Raw genomic sequence first — 21,836 nt, 5'->3', positions numbered from 1 at the left:
TGCAGTCCTGGGGAATGTTTCCATTTCAATGAATTGACAAATTCTGACGAAAAACTATTTTGTCAGATTTTTTCTGACCAACTCTATTAATGAATACTCCATATTTGGTGGTACCATTTAATACTGATATTCAATAGAGGTCAAGATTTTAGAGGTGCTCACCCTACTGCTATTGATTTTACGTGGAAGGCATTCAGATACAATAGTGATGTGTGGCAGTAAAAAACCCTAGCATCACTAGCGTTGCTCAGAGCTAAGACATTAACTGGATCACTCGCAGGCAATGCTGCTCAATTTTTCTCAGGGGCACCTATGACATCTTTTAAGTTCCATGCATTGGTTCCCTGCATAATGATTTTTGCAAGGTTCAACACTTTAAAGTGACTGTGACAGAACATTTTATACCGCAGAATTAACTACCACAAGTATCCTTAGACGAGGTTCAGACATAGATGAACATTAACTACTCCTTCTTGCTCACTTAGGGCTTTCCTATGCCAAAAGGCCATTTTAATGTTATACATAATCTTATGCTTTAGATCATAAATAAAGTTAATACTTGGCCTTAAAAATCATTTGCACTTGCCTCTAAGGATTACATGTCAATGATGTATTATTTAATGCTTAAAATTGAGGCTTCAGAAATTAAACAAATTCTATTATCAAGACAAGCATTCGAGCATCATGTAGATACTGATAAGTCATTACTCAACTTAATGAAGCATGATAAAAGCCGTAAATCACTGTATTGAAACACAATACAGTAAACTAAAACAAAACCTTTTGTATAGTGCTTAACTCTGAAGAACAATTTGAAGTTATATCCTTAAACAAAATCTACTTTAAACTACAAGATTGCTTGAAGAAAATTAGGTATTAGCTGTTATTCAATTCCCCACTGTTATTATGGGGTCACTCCATAAACCCTGTAAGAGTAATAGCAATAACACTAATATTAACATGCCAGAATGAAGAGGTGCATTTGGATTGTGTTTTGGGCATTATTATTACAGTTGTAATAATGTATGTATGTCTCAGTAAAATAAACTTATCGATTTAAGGAACTGTAGCTACTCACTAATGACATTGATAGCCATACTGTAATGGTGTTAGGGATTGATGGTGATCCTTACCATAAAAGAGATCACTGTAAGGCATTGTATATGTGCTCCTGTTTTGAGTCCTAAATTCACAGTAGTACTACCTTTGCTCTCAACAAATAGCATTAACAAATGATCATCAAAAGGCAGAATGCCAATGATACTGTTTTCTCTAACCATCAAGTCAATCTTAAGAGAACAAGGGAGAGGGCAGACATGTAACAAGTTATATATAATGACATTTTTGAAGTCAAAATGGGCTGAATTCTTTGCTGAGGAAAGCGAGTCCTTAATAAACTAGAAAGTATTCCATTGGTGTAATATCTGGGTGTGATGTTATCTGATTACAATATGACCATATAGATCATTGTTGCAACCACTGTTATATAATTGCAACAAAAATTGCATAAAATATTGCATAAAAATGTGGCATGTAAGATGTCTATGGAAAGGTTCTGACTCGCTGAATACAATTATGCTATTTGTATGCATGTATCATTTTTTTTTATTTGAAGTTATGAGTATTGGCTCTATAACCCAGAAGCAAACATTTGAAATCCAGGTAACGCCCATTAGGTATTCAGACTTCACATCTTGAAGGGACTATTCAAATTAAGTGGCTCATCAAGGGACACTGAACTCACAATGGACCATGGGAGATGCCCATCTACAGTGAATGGACTGTCCTGTAAACGTTTTGTATGAGGTGTAGGTAATGATTTCCTGCGGTGACTAAGCAAAATTATGCAGGGACATATTACTTGCCCATGTGACCATCTTGTAACTGTAATTTTCCACAGAGAGCTCTGTTTGAAACAATGGGTTTCCCTCCAAGAAGCTATAAAAGGTCCTGGAAGCTTCTGGACTATGGACTTATACAAATGGGAGCATTCTAACCAAGGGACTGAGGTCCTTCGAATGATATAGAAGCAACCAGAGACTTATCAAGCCAGCATCATATCCATCACTACTACAAGCCTGAACCAAGAACTTTGCAATGACTGTATGTATTTGGTTCCTTTAACCAATTTTAACTCTCACCTTTCTTTCTTTTTATAAATAAACCTTTAGATTTTAGATACTAAAGGATTGGTAAGATCTGAGTTGTATATTGACTTGGGTGCTGCTCTTTTGGGATCAGAAGAACCTTTTATTTGAGGAGACTGGTTTTAAAGAACCACTCATCTCTAAATCTAGTGGTTTTGGTGGTAATATAAGAACTGGAATGCCTAAGGAAACTGTTTTTATGACTTCTTGTTAGCTAGTGTGGTGAAACAGAAGTTTACTATTGTTGCTGGTTTTGTATATCTTATGGAGGAATAACCACCATTTGGGGTGTGGCTACCCTATTTCTCAGCAGTTTTTCCTGAATTTGGTATTCTCAGTTGTAACCCACAGAGGCACAGTTATACAGGGTCAATCTAATTGCACTGAGAGATATGAAAGAGGACATGTGCATTAAGAAACACAGTATAAATTATACAGGTTTCTTTATCATACTCCCACTGAAGTCCACAGGAAAATTCCCATTAGCTTCAGTAGGGTTGGTGATGGACCCTAAATCATCTCTGGGTAATGGATGATAGTGCCTGCAATTTCAACCTTTTACTCCACCAGTTTTATGAATGGTAACCCGGCAGGCAGCTGTGAACTGATTTAACACACCCTTACTTAAACAATGAATCTAGAATAAATATACTTCACTTTCTTGCCTACCCTCATGGAATAGAACTAATGCTGCATTACTGTTATTACTTTACCACTCCCCCAAGCACTGTCACAAAGTAGATGTAAAAACCAAAACATTTCTAGTGATAAATGCTTCCTCCAATACATACATGGGTGACTCCCACTGACTTCACTGCAAGATGTGCAATGTGTAATAGTCGGAAAACTCCACTCCACATTTGATAACCAGGAATTTAGAAATCATCTGAATTTGGTCACCTAAAAATTGCTTTATGAATCCTGGCTAATGTTAATATTTTTAACTATACTATTGTGGCTTCACTGTCACCAGAAACAATCGGGTTATAGAGAGTTCCACTGTGGTCTGCAGACATCTCAATACAGAGAGTTGGACTGGGTTCAGCCGAGCTATGCTCAGTGTAGGAGCCCAGGAAGGTGGGCAAAAGGTGTCTGTATTCCTCCTTTACACTGCTTCCAATTCCCAGGGCTGCCACAGGCAGAATAGATTCATGGTTCATAGACAGCATTACACAGACAATGATTGCCCAACTACAGCAGTACTCCAGTCACATGCCTCTTCGCCCCCCAGCATGCCCTCTTCGCCCAGCAGAGGTAAAGTGGAACTAGCTATGCCAGCTGTAAACCATTCTCAGAAAATTCTCAGCTGTCCAGTCAGCACAGCTGTACGGAAATTTCATACAATGCCTGGTGCAAAAAGAGGCTGTAGGGTAGGCCACAATCTGGCATACGGACAGCAAATGGGGTAAATGAGAAGTTATGCAAAATAATACTAAACAGCGGCATTCTGCTTTCCATACACATGCTGTTGGTTATTCTACTGACATCAGGAGCCGTATCACACAAGCCAGGTAATAAGACGAGAATACCAAAGCTGAGTACTATTGTGTGAATCTGAAAGAAGATTCTTGCCATATTAGTGCCATCAGTCCCTCCTAAAGCTAGCTGTTAGTTAAACATTTCTGAGTGTGTCAAAGATACAGCTTTGTGAGAAACCCAATGGATGTTCCATCACTGCATTCAAGAATTGTATAAGGTATTGTATAAGGGGGTGGAGAGGGTGAGAAAACCTGTATTTGTGCTGGAAATGGCCCACCTTGATTTTCATACACATTGTGAGGAGAGTGGTCACTTTGCATAAGCTATTACCAGCAGGAGAGTGAGTTTGTGTGTGTGGTTTTTGGAGGGGGGTGGGGAGGTGAGAAAACCTGGATTTGTGCTGGAAATGGCCCACCTTGATTATCATACACATTTTAAAGAGAGTGGTCACTTTGGATGGGCTATTACCAGCAGGAGAGTGAGTCTGTGTGTGTGTTGGGGGGGGGGGGGTTAGAGGGTGAGAAAACCTGGATTTGTGCTGGAAATGGCCCAACTTGATGATCACTTTAGATAAGCTATTACCAGCAGTAGAGTGGGGTGGGAGGAGGTATTGTTTCATGGTCTCTGTGTATATAATGTCTTCTGCAGTTTCCACGGTATGCATCCGATGAAGTGAGCTGTAGCTCACGAAAGCTCATGCTCAAATAAATTGGTTAGTCTCTAAGGTGCCACAAGTACTCCTTTTCTTTTTGCGAATACAGACTAACACGGCTGTTACTCTGAAACCTATTTGGATACTGAAAGTCAACTCAGTTAATTTACATTCCTGGATCCCCGTTGGAAAGGCCTATCCTTTCTACTAAGACATCGGTGATGGATCTGAACAAGTTTCTAATAGAAATCAGCTTACTTGATGAAACCATCAGAGTCTCCACAACTTGCACTCCATCGTGTTACACATCAGTATAAGAGAGAAAGCTGGTTTCAAACAATCTGGACCATGTCTTTATGTCTTGTTTCCTTTTCCCCTTTTTTGCACAAACACACATATACACAATGCATAATGACACTATACTCATTAAATTTCCATCAACATCAGAGAGGGATAAAGTCAACTCAAATTTGACCTAAAATTAAAATATTGTTACAAGTAGCTTTGATTTTTACAAGATGCTATAGACAGAAAACTGACAGTTTCCATACTTTTTTTTAATTATAAGGGAAACAATTACCTTTAAACTAAAACATTCCCGTGCAGTGCCTGAATTCTGAGAACCTGAAAGTGAAACTGATCCCATTCAGAAAAGTGAAAGTTCTCAGTTTCTCTTTAAGGCAGGATCTAGTGTAGATACAAATCTGGATCATGTCTGGAATTCTGAATATCCACCTACATAGTAGTCTTTAAATATTTGACCAATTACAACACATCATAGTGATGAGGTGGTCTTCTTGGCTTCATGCTTCTGGTATCCCTAGGGAAATACAAATAACAATTTAGAATCTTCCCTTTGAAGGTGCAAGCTCTTCAGAGATGAAACTTTGTCCTGCCATGAGTGTAGAAGACTGGACTAGATAACCTCTTGAAGTCCCTTCCAGTCCTATGATTCTATGATTACCATGATATTACCATTATTTTACATTCTAAGTACAGAAATGTCACAAATACTGAGCTCAAGTTTTTAGGTGTAAATTGTAAGTACAAATTTGGGCATTTTTTAAAAAATGTTTTATCCTTATTTTGTGTAAAAATCTAAATGTTTCAAATAAGCAATTAGAGATAATGTAAGCCTGAAAAAAATAGAAAAGCTGGGCTAAATATAAGATTTGGAAATCGTCACATTCACAAAAAGATGGTACTTGAAGAAGCACATAGAGTATTCATTCAGTCCCTACGGCTCACAAACTGGACATCAAAACCTCAGGCACTCACTTAAATGTTACAGCTCATCACTACTGTAGACTATCAATGACTGAACCAACTTCAACACCTGTGATATGGACCGAGCTGTGATCGCAGGACCCTGCATGCAGTCACTTTAATTTGTTTCTGCAAAAACGGGAGTGTGTCCTGGCAGTAGTGCTTCTCCTCAGAGGCCCCAACCATGAGTTGCTGAAGGTTAGTGAGAGATATTGGCACCCAGAACTTCTTAGCAGGTGCTCAACACTCCCAGGAATCAATCCCTGAAGGTATGTCACAGTAATCTACCTATCTATATTAGGGTTTTATATTGTCACCCATCAGTGATTGTCCCATTGATTTTAACAGTCCTTCTCACATGATTAAGTGCTTGGCAACATGTGTAAAGGATTCCTAAATCTGGCCCTAGTTCATAATTTACTGTATCTGACAACAGTTCCAAATTAGAGCATGAATTAAAGGGTGGTGACTATACACTTGACAACTTCAACTTGATTGAAAGTGATTTCCTGCAGCCCTGAAGGCTTAAAACTCCACCTGACCTGTGGCTGGTTATCTGATTTATGGAGCTGTGTATCTGGTGAGCAGAAGGTTTAGGGGTTTTTTATTTTGTTTTGTTTTTTTGCCCTGTAATTTCCAAACAGGAAATACATAACCTTTCCTGAAGTCTTCATAGAAATTCCTCATACAGGCTATTTTCTTCTCATTTCATTTAATACAGACATCTCCACTATTTATATAGTAGAACCCAGAAATCTGTTTGCCTTTAAATATTAAGGGGGTTTAATAGTCTTCATATTATACCTCCAGTTTTGTAGCCCAATCTGTGTTCAGTACTGGATATGACCTTTGGATGGATTCCAGTCTTATATAGTTACAAGCCATTTTACTGCCTGTATCTTTTTTACTGGTTGAAGATATACAGCACAAACAAAATATGACACAATGCTGATCCACATGTCATTCAACTTGCCCTTCTTTTACGGTTTGTTTCCACTCATCAGCAGTCACTGTTCATATCCATCTCAAAACTATCCCTCAGAGTTATCTCCTGCCCCCTTAAACTGGTGTCTTCAGCCATTTCTATTCCCGTTCCTACCCCACTCTGCCTTGCCATGTGCTGATCTTTTTTCTAATACACAGGAAACCTCATTAAGAGCCATATTCTGGCACACCTACTTAGGTTGATTGTACTTTACTTTGTAAGTAATCCCAATGATTCATTCCCCAGTATTCCACTCCTGGGATAAGGTAATGAGAAACATGAGTAAAATTGCACAAAATGGCCCTGCGTAATTACTTTTACTGTTATAAAGAGTTGAGATCTCTTTCTGGTACGGACAACATGGATAGATGACACAGTATGGCTGGAACAGACATGAAGCTGACTAAAGTTTGATATTTCCAATAATTATGCACCTGTATTTCCCAGTGACATCAATGGCAGTCATACGCATGCATCAGGCTCCTGAAATTTAAGTGACAAAGACGTATAGGAGGCAGAGTGGTTTAGCAGACAGAGAACAGAACAGGAGCTTAGGATCTGTGGATTTTATTCCCAGCTCTTCCACAGGTTAGCTGGGTGAACTTTGGGAAAGTCATTTCACTGCCCCATGACTCAGTTTCCCCATCTACAAATGAAAAGCACTACATATGAACTACGTATTATTATAATAGAAAAAAGGAAGAGAAAAGTTTGACAGAGGCAGGGGTTTCTTCTCTTATAAAGTAGTGGTGGAGTTGTGCTTTTTGTCGGTGGTGGTTTCAAATACCTATATAACACAGAAGAGCAGGGAAAATTACAACATTAATTAAGCCTGTTTTCCTGAAATTTCTTCTGAATAGCAATCAAAATTCCAAGAAAAAAATACTGAAATTAAAGGTCAGGCTGAATTAAACCCATTCACTAGAGACATTGGGGGGGCGGGGCGGGGGGAGCACAGAGAAAATATGATCCCAGCACCAAAGTTCAAAAATCTCCTCAGGAGATTCCTTTACAGCAGCAGTGGCATAGTGATAATGCTGCATGGCACTGAATTGCACTAGCATTTTTGAGGTACCAAATGAGAGCACAGATTTTTAAAATAAACTGGACACACAATGGCTGAAATGTTGCATATTTTCACACTGATATGCCACTTACTTGTGTGTTTCAACTGACTGAATTCTGCTCTGAAGTATTAAGTATTCCATTTCAGAAGAAATTGTACAGCAAAGCTGTGTTGCTAACCCAGAAACAGTTGCATGCCCCCATCCATAGTTTGTGCACATCAGCATACTTCCTGTCCTTATTTTCATTCTGAGCTTTTTCACTGTTGCCCTGCAAAATTGGGCCAACATATTTAACAGAACTATGATGTTGGGAAATGTTACTATTAAGAAGCTCAGCCCCATTGAAACTGGGGCCTAATAAACAAGCACAACCACAAATGAGCAACGACAATACATGGAAAAATTCCCTCTATACAAATGGCTAACCCAGGAAGGAATTGTTTCTCAGGACTGCTAGACCTGGGACACAGATGTGGAAAGGATGAAAGCACTCAAGAGAAAAGCACAAGGTGAATCCAAAGAACCAGGGCAATGGGCACTGTGATGGTCGGAAAAGGCATAGATAGGACTTAAAGGCACAGATGAAAGATTGTTCACTCTTTACAAATCTACCATTTCATGGTATATACATTTTCTCCAATCTAATATTAACTGGAGTTGAGTGAACCAGAATTTGATGTCAGAAATCCAGGAATTGATTAGTACAGAGACAACTCATGAAGATGATAAATCACATGAATTTGTGTGTTACCAGCCCTGAGGTAGTAAATCAATATGAATTTCCGGGGGGAAAAGCTGACAAAAACCACAACATTGTAGATTTTGAACAACAGTGTCCCTAAAACTATATCCTTGAAGTGAAATAAGAGATAGGAATGTAAGACAGCAAGCATAAAAGGTAACCATTAAGGTAGTATAAACAAGACAGTGTTGTCAGTGTCTGTATGAAAAAAGAAAAGGAGGACTTGTGGCACCTTGGTGACTAACAAATTTATTTGAGCATCCGATGAAGTGAGCTGTAGCTCATGAAAGCTTATGCTCAAATAAATTGGTTAGACTCCAAGGTGCCACAAGTCCTCCTTTTCTTTTTGCGAATACAGACTAACACGGCTGCTACTCTGAAACCTGTATGAAAAAAGAAAAGCACCAAGTAATTTTTTTCTCTGAAAAGGTCATACTTCTAAGAGAGCGGCCTGACAGAAAATGACCATGAAGAGCGTGAGAATTTTCAGCTGGGAAATGACACTTGATTGATTATAAGATGGTTAATTAAATACTGTTCACTAAACTTGAGTTCACCTTGGCTTTTAATGATTTTGTGTTGAAATACCAATGGTGTTTATTTGTGGAGGGGTTAAAATAAAATGGATATATTCAAACTCTGATAACTCTAAAAATATTTCTGGGGGTTTTATAGAGATTTCTGACCTCTTTAGGCACAAATACTGGAGATGGTTCATTTTTTTGCCTAAGTGATTTTATGAAAATGGCTTTTTTTATCAAAAATGAGAATTTTCTCAGAAAAAAAATAATTATAACAGGAAACCAAAACACACTTTGTTTGGTAACCGTTGGTTTTCAGTGAAGATTTTGGTTTTTAAACAAAATCAAAAATGTTTACTGAAAAAAACCCGCCAACAATGTTTTTCTAAACCCAACACGATTAGCTGGTGAAAACAATTTTTCAACCCTCAAGGGGTTTTTTGTATTTTGTTTTAAGATTTTCTTTTTTTAAATTGTGGGATATTTTAACAAAAGATTTTTTCTTTAAAGTTTTCTGTGAAAAATTGACATTTTTAAACCAGTTTAAAAATAATTGGAAATGATGCATGTGTTTGTTAGAAATCAATAATCAAAACTAAGAGCAGAGCACTGCTGAAACCTCACCAACCAGCATTTCATCTTCAGCCACAATCCAGCACAACATTTAAACATTGAGTACTCCCAGTGAAATTGGGTGCCCAACTGCTGGATTGGGCTCTACCTGCAGGAAATGAACCAAAATGTATTATCTTTGAAATATCATGTATTAATTCATACCTTTCTTGATTTAAATGTTTTGGACTCCGTCATGGAAGGTGTTCCGCACCTTCAACTCCCATTGAATTCAAAGGTACATGAAGAAACATAGCAACTCATTAATGGTACTCGGTGGATTGTAGGACTGAGCTCTTTATGGGGTTCTTCAATTTGCCTCCCCCTAACACCTACGTAATTCATTGATAAAAATATTTTCTGTTGCAGATGTACCCTCCTTTCTCTAATGCTTTTAACTTCAGCTGCCCTTCGCCTTCGTCAAGAGGTAAGAGGGAAAGTAACAACAGAGGGGGAAAAAAACAATGGTTCTACAAGCAGTTCCATCTAGAGCTGGGTGAAATTCTGCGGACAGTTTATTTAATGAAAACTGCAGTTTTGGCTGACTCAAAACTATTCCTGAATTTGACACAAATAGTTACAAAACAGAGGAGAAGGGAAAGATGATGGTGGTGCTGGTGATGTTGCTTTTGCCTGCCTCCACTCCACCTTATAACCTTTACTCCAATGGTTAGCGCACTCACATGGAATGTAGGAGACAGGTTCACATCCCCATTCTGGAACAGACCTGAAACAGCCTTTTTAAATTCACCAAAAATTCTGAAAAATTTAAGATTCAGTTTGACCCAAACTGATTTTTTCCCTATTTTTAAGAAATCCCATCAAACCAAAAAAAATCAATTATTCACCCAGGTCTAATTCCATCTATTACTTAATTAACTGAGATGGCCTTGTATGGCTCTTCCCGTTCCTCTCCCAACCACCACCTGAAAGCAACTCCAGCTCTATCCTGGCTCATGGAGGGCTACAGGTCAGAAAGTGGTTAGGGCTACCAGCTGGTGCTGGATCCCATGGACTCTGTGTAGGGGATGGACGGGGGTCATAGATGCTGTTCATCTAGAGAGATAAAGAGCTCAGCCTTGATCATAAAGAGGATGTTGCATTTCATCAGTCACTGAAAGATTTTCCTTGCGAAAATCAAAACATTAAAATTATTACTGGAGGATGACCATGACATTCTGCACTTCTTACTGATGCAGGAGAAGTCTGTATGTGAGCAAAATAAAAGGAGGACAATTGGGACTGAATTCCACTGAGGACGGAATGTGGTTTACTTCATGCAATGCACTGACAACTGTGATACACCATAATGTAGAATACCAAATATTCCCCAGAAAGATAAATCTAAAAAACTCTACTACACATTTAACCAAGGAATAATTTCATTCAAGCAGCTAAACAAAATGAATGTTTGGACCATGCAAGAAAATGCTTTGTGCGAAGTAACAACATTATGTTCTAAATTAATTTATATCTTTGTGGTAGGGAACAAATATATGAAAGCAGGAAACAGATAATAGTGTTACTGGTGACAATGTTACCTCTCTTGACATTAAAAAGCAATATGTTTTAGCTCGCATAAATGTTATCAGTATTGATGCTTGATGAAGAAGGCTTACTCATATGTCAGTGACATCTAAGGTTCTGATTATCAGTCTTGCATGAAATGGATTCTTCACATAAACAGCATCTAAAAACCCCAAATGATGGTATGTTTCCCCTTTCTGTCCTGCCAATAACCTCTGGCGGAGGTCACAATATTTTAAACATAGATTTGAAGAGACTGCAAAGGTTTCTAATTATCCAATCTTTATTTTCCATCGTTTATGATCCAATTATTTCCCACATATTATTAAATGTGAAGCTTGGTTGTTAGTTGTTGGCCAAATTCTGTTTTCCTCACATGAGTAAACCCACTGAAATCAAATGGGACTACTCACATGAGGAAGAAAAGTAGAGTTGGCCATGTGTCTGTGCGTAGTTACATTAAAAAGTTCCAACTGACTTCAGTGGGGGCAGAATTTGACCTCATAAGTTGAGTTCAAGCTGAAGCTGAAATGCTAGAGAACTCCTGTGTGTCAGGTTATTGTAGCATGATACTATGGCTGGCTGAAAATTTTCCATTGAATCTGTTTTTGATGGAAAATTGAGGTGTCGATTCAGTGAAGATTTTCTCTGACAGTACTGGCCTTCCTGAAACAAATATTTTTCTTCAAAAATATGGAAACCTAAAAACTGCTTCTTCTACAAAAAGTGGGAAAGAAACCCATTTTCTGGCCAGCTCTAGACAATCCATATGATAAATCATTTTAGAGCGCTTGGGGCTAGATCCAAAACTCAGTTAAGTCAGTGGGCTTTGGATTGGGCCCATTATTTAGTCAGATCAGCATTCCTAATGTAACCCACTTCTCCTGTTCATTGGCCCAGTATGAGGTTGTTCAAGATAGGGGAAGCCTGTCTTGCAACTTTTTACATAACTCTGGGAAACTGGGCCTGAGGCTCCTTTGTGTGCTCTGCGTTGTGTCAGTGTGTGTTGCCCTCAGACCAGACCCACTCAGCCAAACCACCAGGAAGAAGGCTTTATTCTGAAAAGAACAAAGAACAGGAGGACAGTCCAGCAGCCTCCTCTCTGCTTGCCTGCTACATGCTCCCAGCTCAGTAGTGCTAAGACCTCATGCTGGGGGAGGGTACATCCTGGCAGGAATCAGGAAGTTTTCCCAACTTGCCACAGTTAGTAGTCCACAACTTGTAGTTTCCAGGGCTGCTTTTGAAGCACACTGGACCTTGAGCTACACTAAGAACAATGAGATGAATTCTGAGCCATGTTTTAGTCTTCAGTATAAAAGAAACGAGTCCCTTAAAATGACTGCACCAAAGGCAGTGGATTAGAAATGGGATACAGAGACTTTCATCTCTGGGACAGTGGTTCAGATCTCTCCCACATTGTTAATGGTGAAAGATTTACCATGTGAAGTGTTCAGTGCCTGATGTAAAATTAGTTGCCTCATCTCCAGTTGCTAGCAGGCAGTTGTGCAGAGGAGAAAACAGCAGGCCTCTCCTAAGGAGACAGGACAAGGATTGCATTAGCACAGGCACAGACTTGCCCTTCCACCCGCTAGAGGTGACCACTCCAATTCACAGTGAAGGCATATTGCCAAAGCAGTTCAGGGGGGCTGGAACAATTTGTATAGTGGGGGTGCTGAGACCCATTGAACCAAACTGTAAACCCTGTATATGATGGAAACCACTTCAAGCCAGGGGGTGCAACAGCACCCCCAGCACCCCTAGTTCCAGCACCTATGAGCAGTGTGGAGACACTGACAAAGCCCTGGCTGGGATGATTTAGTTGGGGATTGGTCCTGCTTTGAGCCGGGGGTTGGACTAGATGACCTCCTGAGGTCCCTTCCAACCCTGATATTCTATGATTCTATGATTCTATGGCATTACCACTGCTGGAAGAAGAAAGATTTCAGCCAATGTACTGTACTTATTCTCTCTAAGACTTGGCCTTGCATCTAACTAGAGTTTGCTAGAAATGCTTATTAGACTCAGTTAAATGGCCAACACTCATCATCTTTAAAATAAACTTAAATCAAACCAAACATCAGCCGGCTCTGTCTGCCAAAGATTCTCAGAGGATTGGCAGCTCTAAAGGTGTGCAAGCAGGCTGCAGTGGTGGCCGCTCTGACTGGGACCTACACAAGCGAAGCTGTGTCGATAAAAAAACGAGAGCCCAAGAATAAGCACAAAATGCCATTCTCTAGGTCACGGGTGTCAGGGACCAGGACATGAGCCAGACACAGACCTAGTGGTTTAAGCAGGAGTCAGGAGCCAGGAAACAGAGCCAAAAGTCAGATCCAAAGTCAGGAGTTGGACCCTAGAGTCTCTAGAAGGCTGGAGCAAGGCAAGGGAAGAGGTGAGCTGGTTCCAATGGGGGGAACAAGCAGACATTGTCATAACCATGGTCAGGCAACGCTTTGAGCAATCACTGAACTGCTGCTGCCGGGCTTGAGAGCCAGTCTGTTGACTTCTCCAGCCAATCAGGTGATTTAACCACTTAGGCCGCCCTACTATAGGCCACCCGCTGTGATGAGGTTGCCTGGAGCCTGACTCTGCTGCAGACTCCTCTTCCTGACAATGGGTATCAAACTCATGGTGTGGTAGGAACTGGGGACTATTTTCTTCCCTCTGGATTTTCTACTCTGCAGAACCTTAGAATTCTTAACCCAATGTTCTTCACTCCTACCCACGATGCATTCCACCCACTAACATAATTGTTGACAAAATAGGTCACGTGCACAAAGAAGTGTCAGGATTGGGCTTTAACACTGATCCTTCAATTACATTAACAGAGGAATCCACAGCATTGGATCATTGCTTCAGGCTCTCTGCAGACTCAGGCAGACAACCTGAAATTTTATGCTCAGTAAGATATCTATGAAAAACTTTTATTTTTAATGAAAGCTTAAAATTATGGTGAATCTAATTAGGTCATGTAGGCCACAACTCTGTCATGAAGGCTGTATGTTTGACACCCCATCTCTATTTATTTGCAACAGTTTTTTGGATATGGCTTTTTAAAATAGGCAATACAATCCTTTTCCCCAAAGTCACCCAGGATCACCTTGGGATTATTTTTATATAATACCTGACTAGTAAAATACATGCATTATAACACTGGCAACGTGGCTTATGTACAAAACTCATTAACTTCAGTCACAGCAAGATGACCCCAAGGCATACATTTTTCTTATTCCAACAGCTGCAAATACAAATGCCTGTTATTATGATATATAGCCATTACATGCAATAAACAAGACACAAGCATGATTAACTTTTCAGCCTGCATAATACAGACCATGGAAAGTTGCAGCAAACTATGTTGGCTAGTGAGCAGGTCCATTTCCTTTTACAATTGGAGCCTGTGATGGATGTGTGTGTCTTGAGAAATAACAAGGCCAGGAAGCTGGATACACAGTTCTCCAACTGAGGTAGTTTATTATTTGGCTCCTACATGAAGGGAAATGCAGACTAAACAACAAACAAACAAAAAAAGGTAATAGTAAAATCTGTGCCTTTACTTGGGGTGCATTTCAGCCCCTGAAACAGGGTTTGAATAAACATCAAGTTTCTCCATGGTCCCCACCCCATACAAAGAGTTATTTCCCCTGTGTCCCATCAAGAGCCATTCCTTATGCAGTGATGTTAGTCTTAAGAAATTGGAACTGCTCTGCAGTCTTCTCCCAGGGAAACACCTTCAGGCTTTTGTTTTGCTTCTCTCTCTTTCCATAACCAGCCATGATTGTGCCCTTCCTAAAAGGGCACCCATTCCAATACTATCATATGCTACATCTTCTCTCTCTTCTCCCTAACACTGAACCACTTCTACCAGCGTTTCCAAACAGGCACCAGTGACTCCCACTCACAGGAAATGGAACACTTGTTTTCCTTAAGATGTGTGCCTCTTGAATGAGCTGTTTTCCAATTATCCTTTCCCACTGTGTGGTGTGTTTGACCCTTTCTAATCTTTAGTTACTTGGGGATGAACTTGTCCAGGGAAACATATTGTGGATGCCTACCAATACAACAGGTCAGGGATCGGCAACCTTTGGCACACGGCCTGCCAGGGTAAGCTCCCTCGCGGGCCAGGCCAGTTTATTTATCTGCCACTTCTGCAGGTTCGGCCGACTGCAGCTCCCACTAGCCATGGTTCGCCGCTCCAAGCCAATGGGGGGTGGGGGAAGCGGCGCGGGCCGAGGGATGTGCTGGCCTCCGCTTCCTGCAGCCCTCATTGGCCTGGAACGGCAAACTGCAGCCAGTAGGAGCTGCGATTGGCTGAACCTGCGGATGCGGCTGGTAAGCAAACTGGCCCAGCCTGCCAGGGGGCTTACCCTGGTGGGCCATGTGCCAAAGGTTGCCAATCCCTGCAACAGGTCAATTTCCCAACCTAAGATACAGAGAAAAAGGTTATCGGCAAGAAAGAAGATTTATTTAGGTAAATGTACCTCTCTTATATTTATATGTATTAGAGTTAGTAAACATGTTTTGAGTTATTTTTTTAAATTGAAAATGGCCTTTTGCAAAACCAATTACATTGCCAACAAATTTTCAACTTTATGTTTTCAAGATTTTATGTCCCTACCCCCGCCCAATATGTTTTGGATTTTTTTAAAATCAAAAACATTTCCAAATTGGTTATCCAAATGTTAAGTTTAATTAAAAAAAACAGGCTTCTCATTGAAAAAATCCACCACTACCCCCCCACTAAAAAAACCAACCCTGGTTGTACAGGGAAATGGAGATTGTCAAAAAACCACTTTGATAAGGTTTGTGATATATATTTTCAAAAAAAAAATGGGAAAAGAATTGTGAAACATTTTTTAAATGAAATCTGGTTCCATTTCAGATTAGTACAATAGTGTGCTGTGACACTTTTGTACTATTATGTCTGATTTTGAAAGCAAGTAGTTTTTAAGTGAGGTGAACCTTTAGGGTACGCAAGACAAATCAGACTCCTAAAAGGGGTAGTCTGGAAAGGTTGAGAGCCACTGAGCTAAGATATTTAAAATATCCTCTTGGAGTTTTATTTTGAGAGCTTTTGTACAGGTTTCTCATTGTATTTTAGTTATTTTAAAACTAGTGCTTTCTTCTATTCCCCCAAACCTTGATGATCAGGGTAAAGGCAGCTAGGCTATTGGTTATTGTCTCTCAAACTGAGAGTAATTGACAGTTAAAAGATACTGAATACCTAATATACATTCATATAGCTACTCTGTCCTATGCTTTTCTGAGCAACCTCAAATAGATTCATTTCCATATGGATATCCCGCAGAACTGTAGTTTATGACTTTGCATTTCACTGAAGTTAACATTTCATAATAAAGACAAAACCCTTGCATAAATAATCTCCATCGCTCAAAGGCCTTAGTGAGGAAAATCTTGCGGATTTACACTAACGGCTGGGGTGTCCTCGTTCGTATATTTTATGAATAAGGCCCTGAGCTAGCAGAGCTCTTCTGAAATGTGCTTTAGTTTGAATTCAATGGACCTTCTCACCTGTTGAAAGTGAAGTACATGCTTAAATGCTCTGCTGAATAAGGCCCTAAATATGCAGATGAGCAAGCAACCAAAAGAGAAAAGAAAAACAACACAAAATTTACTGTAGTTTTAAATATTTATGAAACTACTCCATGGTATGTTGGTAGACAGTATGCAGCATACTGTGTAGGAACAGCCCAGCTCACACATCCCTGTCATTTCACAGAACCAGCTATCCTGAGCCATCTCTGCAACTTCTCCCACAGCTCACCTCACCTGCTCTTCTCCACAGTTGCATCACTCGTTAAAGTCAATGGCAGAGTTGAGTGCTTAAGGGCTGAAGAACCAAACCTTCCAGGTGGAATGCTAGTTCCCTGTGCAAAAACCCAAGTGAAATGTTTTGTGCAGGAGGTAGGTAGGGTATGGGGCACCTCTCCAGCCAGACTAGGGTCAGTAGTACAATGGCCTGATGCAGTCCCTACACAGGATTCATGACCAATAGATTAAAATTAGTGAGGGACTCACTATGCTCCCACCTACAAAACACCACCCCTATTTTCTTGTCCTCAGGGAGAGAAGCACTGCAGACCTCTGTGGCACATTAGCACTGCACTGAATACCTCTCCATGGAATTCCACTACCCTGTGCTGTAGAACCATGGCTCTGGGATCTAGGGCAGAAATGTTTTTATCCTAAGGCAGCACAGAAATACTGCCTCCTATGTGGATTATTTAAAGAGACAGCCATGTACAACGGCATTGTACATAATAGTTATATTTCACATATTCCTCCTACCTGCTAAGAATGAGCTCTAGATCTGAAGTTGCCTATGTCGGTATTCCTTTCCTTTGTATTGGCTTTATTTGCTTAGCCAGACACATCTCAAGTCCTTTGACATATCAAAAGATTTTACTGGTGTTAGAATAAAGAGGCTTGATCATGCACCTTTAATCTTGATTTCAGCTTTCATTCCGAGTTACCTACTTTATTCTCATGTGTCATTTTAGATTAATTTGTTATGCTACATACTTGCCAAATAAATAATGAGCTTTCAAATTAGTCCATATGTAATAAGGCAAGGATTCAATTATTCTTAACACTATTAACATTTTTCAGCTGTATCAAGGCCCCTTTGAAAATACGACAGACACGTTTAGGAGTCTAGAGAACCTCAGTATGTTAGTTGTGAACTGTCATTGTTTCAACACATTATTAACATAGCTGTATAACAGTTTAAGATTATGAGGACGAAGGTTCAATTCTTCCCAGGAATCCATGCAAGCAGATCTCTCAAATGTTCTTAATTTCCAGTCATAATGATCATTTAAGCCCCACACTTATCTCTACTCTGCATTTTTACTGGGAAAAAACATTTATATCAGAAATAAAGATGCATGCATCTGAGTTTTTGAAAAGAGTCCTTTCTAGCAGAAAAATTACTCTGTTCATTTCAAGTTTCCTGCATGAGAATAGATTGTGTCACTGATCAATTGTGGGCCACTATTACTTGTATTAGAGTAGCAACTACAGGCCCCAAATGAGACTGGGGCCCCACTGTGCCAGTCACTGTACAAACAATAAAAGGCAGTCCCTATCCCAAAGGGTTTCACATTTGAAAAGTCAAGACAAAGGGTGAGAGATAAAACAGGGCACAGAGAGTGAAGTAACTTGTCCAAGGACATGTAGTTAGTCACTGACACTGCTGGGAACAGAAACCAGGCCTCCTGGATCCTAGTTCAGAGCCCTGTCCATTAGACCAGCCACCTTGCCTTATAATGAAACCCAGCATATAGGCCTTGGAAGTTTGAGATGTATCCATATTCTTGTTCCATGTGTAACCCTTTGGCAGGGTTATGGCCCGAAAGAGCTCAGTCTGCTGTATAAGCACATAAAAATAATGCACGAACCCCACAGAGAAACATATCAAGGCCACTATCAAGAATGCTGAGAAATTATTTTTAAAAACATAAACCACTGGAAATGTATCGTTCTTAGCAGTTCTGCACAAATTTTATGTGGCTGTTTTGCTGACAGAGTGAAAAACTGGAGTTTGAAGGTACAAGATTAAAAAGCAAGACTGTCATTTGCTTATATTTCTAACTAGTCATAGATTTCCTGGAGTTTAAGGCCAAACGGAACCATTAGATAATCTAGTCTGACCTCCAGTAAATCACAGGCCATTTCACCCACTTACCCCTATATTGGCACCAATGACTTTAGTTACACCAAAGCATTTAGTCCTAGCGGACTAGACTGCTGTGTGCCACAGGAAGAGAACAAGGATAGCACCCCCAATGCCTGAGTCCCCTGCAATGACAGGGACTTGACTAAGTGAGACATGTCCAGATGATCCCAATCCATGCCCCATGCTGAAGAGGAAGGTTATGCCCTCTCCCCAAAGAACGTTGTCAATCTGACCTGGGAGAAAATCATTTCCCAGTCCCCAATCTGATGATCAGTTTGATGAGCACCTGTGCAAGACTCACCAGGCAGGCATCTAAGAAAGAGGATTCTCTGTACAACCTCAGAGCACTGGTCCACACTGTCTGATGTCCCATCTCCAGCTGTGGTTCTCATGCTGCAGAGGATTACAAGGATTCAGAAACAGGAATCATAATTAAGCCTTCAGCACTTATCCTTATTCTACCTATCCAGATAATTTTTGTCCCTCGTCTCTATAGTAGCAGATCACCTTATTAATACATATCTACTCTTCAAGATTCCATATAATGAAACTTGAAGACCCAAGTAAAATGTACTGTCTTAGAATAGGTTTCCAGGCTGGGGGCTGTGTGCGGCCGCCTTTACCCATACACAGCTCCACTCGCTCCAACCAAGTCAATAGATCCCAGCACAGGGGGACCCCTGTGACCTAGCCCCTACTCCTGGTCAACCTTCTATTGACTTCAGCACTGCAAAGTCAGACCCCTAATTACATCACTCACAAACCTAGTGGAGTTTGAGGTTTTGCAAAACTAGCTTGGCATTTATGGATTCCCCATCCCTCCACTCCCCTTGCACTTTAAACCTATTTTCTGTCAAAAAGGTGATTTAATTTGGAGAGAAAAAAGATTCTGTATCTCAAGAGAAGCCTGTACTTTAGATTTAGAACCCTGGTTGTAAAATTGTACAAAAACTGTATTTTTCATTAGACTTACTCCCTCCCTTCTTTATTTCTTTTCCCCAACAGTATCACTGTTTATTTAATTGATTTTTTCCGGTGGGTTTGAAAGGTGGAGAGAGTGCAGATTCCTACCCATCCATGTCTGCCTACATGCAGCTCTCACCAGAATGTAGCCCTTGACATTAGCAGTCTGTCAGCATGGGAATGAGCATTACATGATATTTCTATCTGCACAGCAAAAGAGTTAATGGGGAAAATCTAAGTTCAGGGCAGCCATCTGAGGGGAAAGACTGTGAAGTGTATTGGGACCACATTTTAGCTCCAGGCACAAAGCAAACAGCATTGCTCGCTTCATTTCAAATGAGACAACTTGATTTTTCCTGCAAAGTTTAAAAAAAAAAGTGAGTGAATCAGAATCTATTTTTAATAAACAAAATCTTCAAGTTTTGTTTATTAAGTATAATTATGCTTAATTCTGTCATTTCCTATTATTAGCCATGTTGTGTCACTGAAGTTATAGCCAAGTGAATTTGCATGGGCGTTGGCAAATGAGAAGTTATTTTGAAGGTGGTTTGTCATTGAGAAAGTGGACTTGGGAGAAACTGTTAATAATAAAAAATTATTATTGATTGCACTTGGAAATCTTACAAGGAATAAACTAATTACAGGAGTCTAAGTAGATCTGTCCAAGAAAGAATAACTGGACTGTGAAATGAATGAACAGATAAAATAAAAAACATAGGAAAGGCCCAGATAAATAGAAGTGGGAGATTGTGATTAGTTAGACACAGACTGGACTACATTACAGGAGAGATATAAGATTAGACACATGTGGCTTTGGTGCAAGATTGCTTTTGAAACTCAATAGGCTGTGTGTGAGCAGCAGCCAGTAAAGATGGGAGCACTGTTATTACACTTGGTAGTAAGTAAATCAAGGAAATATCAAAATAGTGAGAAATCTGAAAAAAAAAACCAGTTATTTCAGTCTCATTTCTCTTCTCCCAAACTGACTTAACGAGTTTTGCCTGGGCTGAAATCTAAAACTGAGGCATGACTTCTGGATTTGGCCTTCCATTTCTGACATATTCTGGCTAAAATATGATGCATTGCCACATGGGAACAGCTAGCAAAATGGGAACAGCTTGTTCTGAAAATGGCACAGGTGATTTTCCTGTTGCATTTTATTTTATGGTGGAAAAGACAAGCATCCTACCCAAGCACTTGATGTTGCAGAAATGGTGTTTTCCTCCACCGGGAGACATTTGGGGGCAGGAATTCCTACCAGGATGTAAGAGATTTCCATGCATCTTATCTGTCTCCTTTAGCAAACAGCCTGTCTTGAAAACTCTTTGCAGGCCTCCAATCTTGACAGCAGGAATTTGGGGAAGAAGAGCAGAAAATTTAGTTTCAACATCAGGAAAAAAATTCCCTAAACTATAAATTCTAGTCGCAAAAAGTGGTGAATGCCAAATCAGTGGCCAAACCACATTGGGGAACATCCCCTATGGGGGATGAGCTAGATAGTCTAAAAAGTACTTTCTGTATCTAGCCTTTACAATTCTATTTAAAACAAAAACACTTGGGAGAAGTTATTACACAGGCAACTGTAAGTAATAATCCTGCATGCAAATATGCTGTGAATATGCTTGGCATAAAGAAGAACCAATATACTTGTGCATTAGAATAGAATACAAGGTGAAAGCAACAAGTTCTGAGAGTTTTGTAGCACACGGAGAGCCTTGTTTGAGTTGAGCCCCTCCGGCAGGAGCTTCAGCACTGTACCAGTGGGGCTGCCCAGGTGGAATATTCCTAGAGGATTAAATTACACATTCCATTCTGGAACAATTTACCAATCGACATGGTGGATTCTCCACCACTGGCAATTTTTAAATCAAGATAGGATTATTTTTTCCTTAAAGAACTGCTCTAGGAATTAATCTGGGGAAGTTCTATGGCCTGCGTTATACAGAAGGTCAGACTACATGATCACAGTGATCCTTCTGGCCTTGGAATCTATGATTATTGAGCCCCTTCCCTGAAGCTTAATAGGGAGTTCCCAGAGAAGACAAAGGAGAACCAACTGCAGGACGGTTCTGAAAAGCTAGTTCCCTCCATTCTCAATCATAGAAACAAAGATCTGAGCACTTCCCTACCTCAACACCACCATTTCCTTGCACTTCCCAGGGCTCAAAAGATGCCAGCA

This window comes from Eretmochelys imbricata, chromosome 9, assembly GCF_965152235.1.
Source record: "Eretmochelys imbricata isolate rEreImb1 chromosome 9, rEreImb1.hap1, whole genome shotgun sequence".
Taxonomy (NCBI): domain Eukaryota; kingdom Metazoa; phylum Chordata; order Testudines; family Cheloniidae; genus Eretmochelys; species Eretmochelys imbricata.
Note: the sequence above shows the minus strand (reverse complement) of the source record.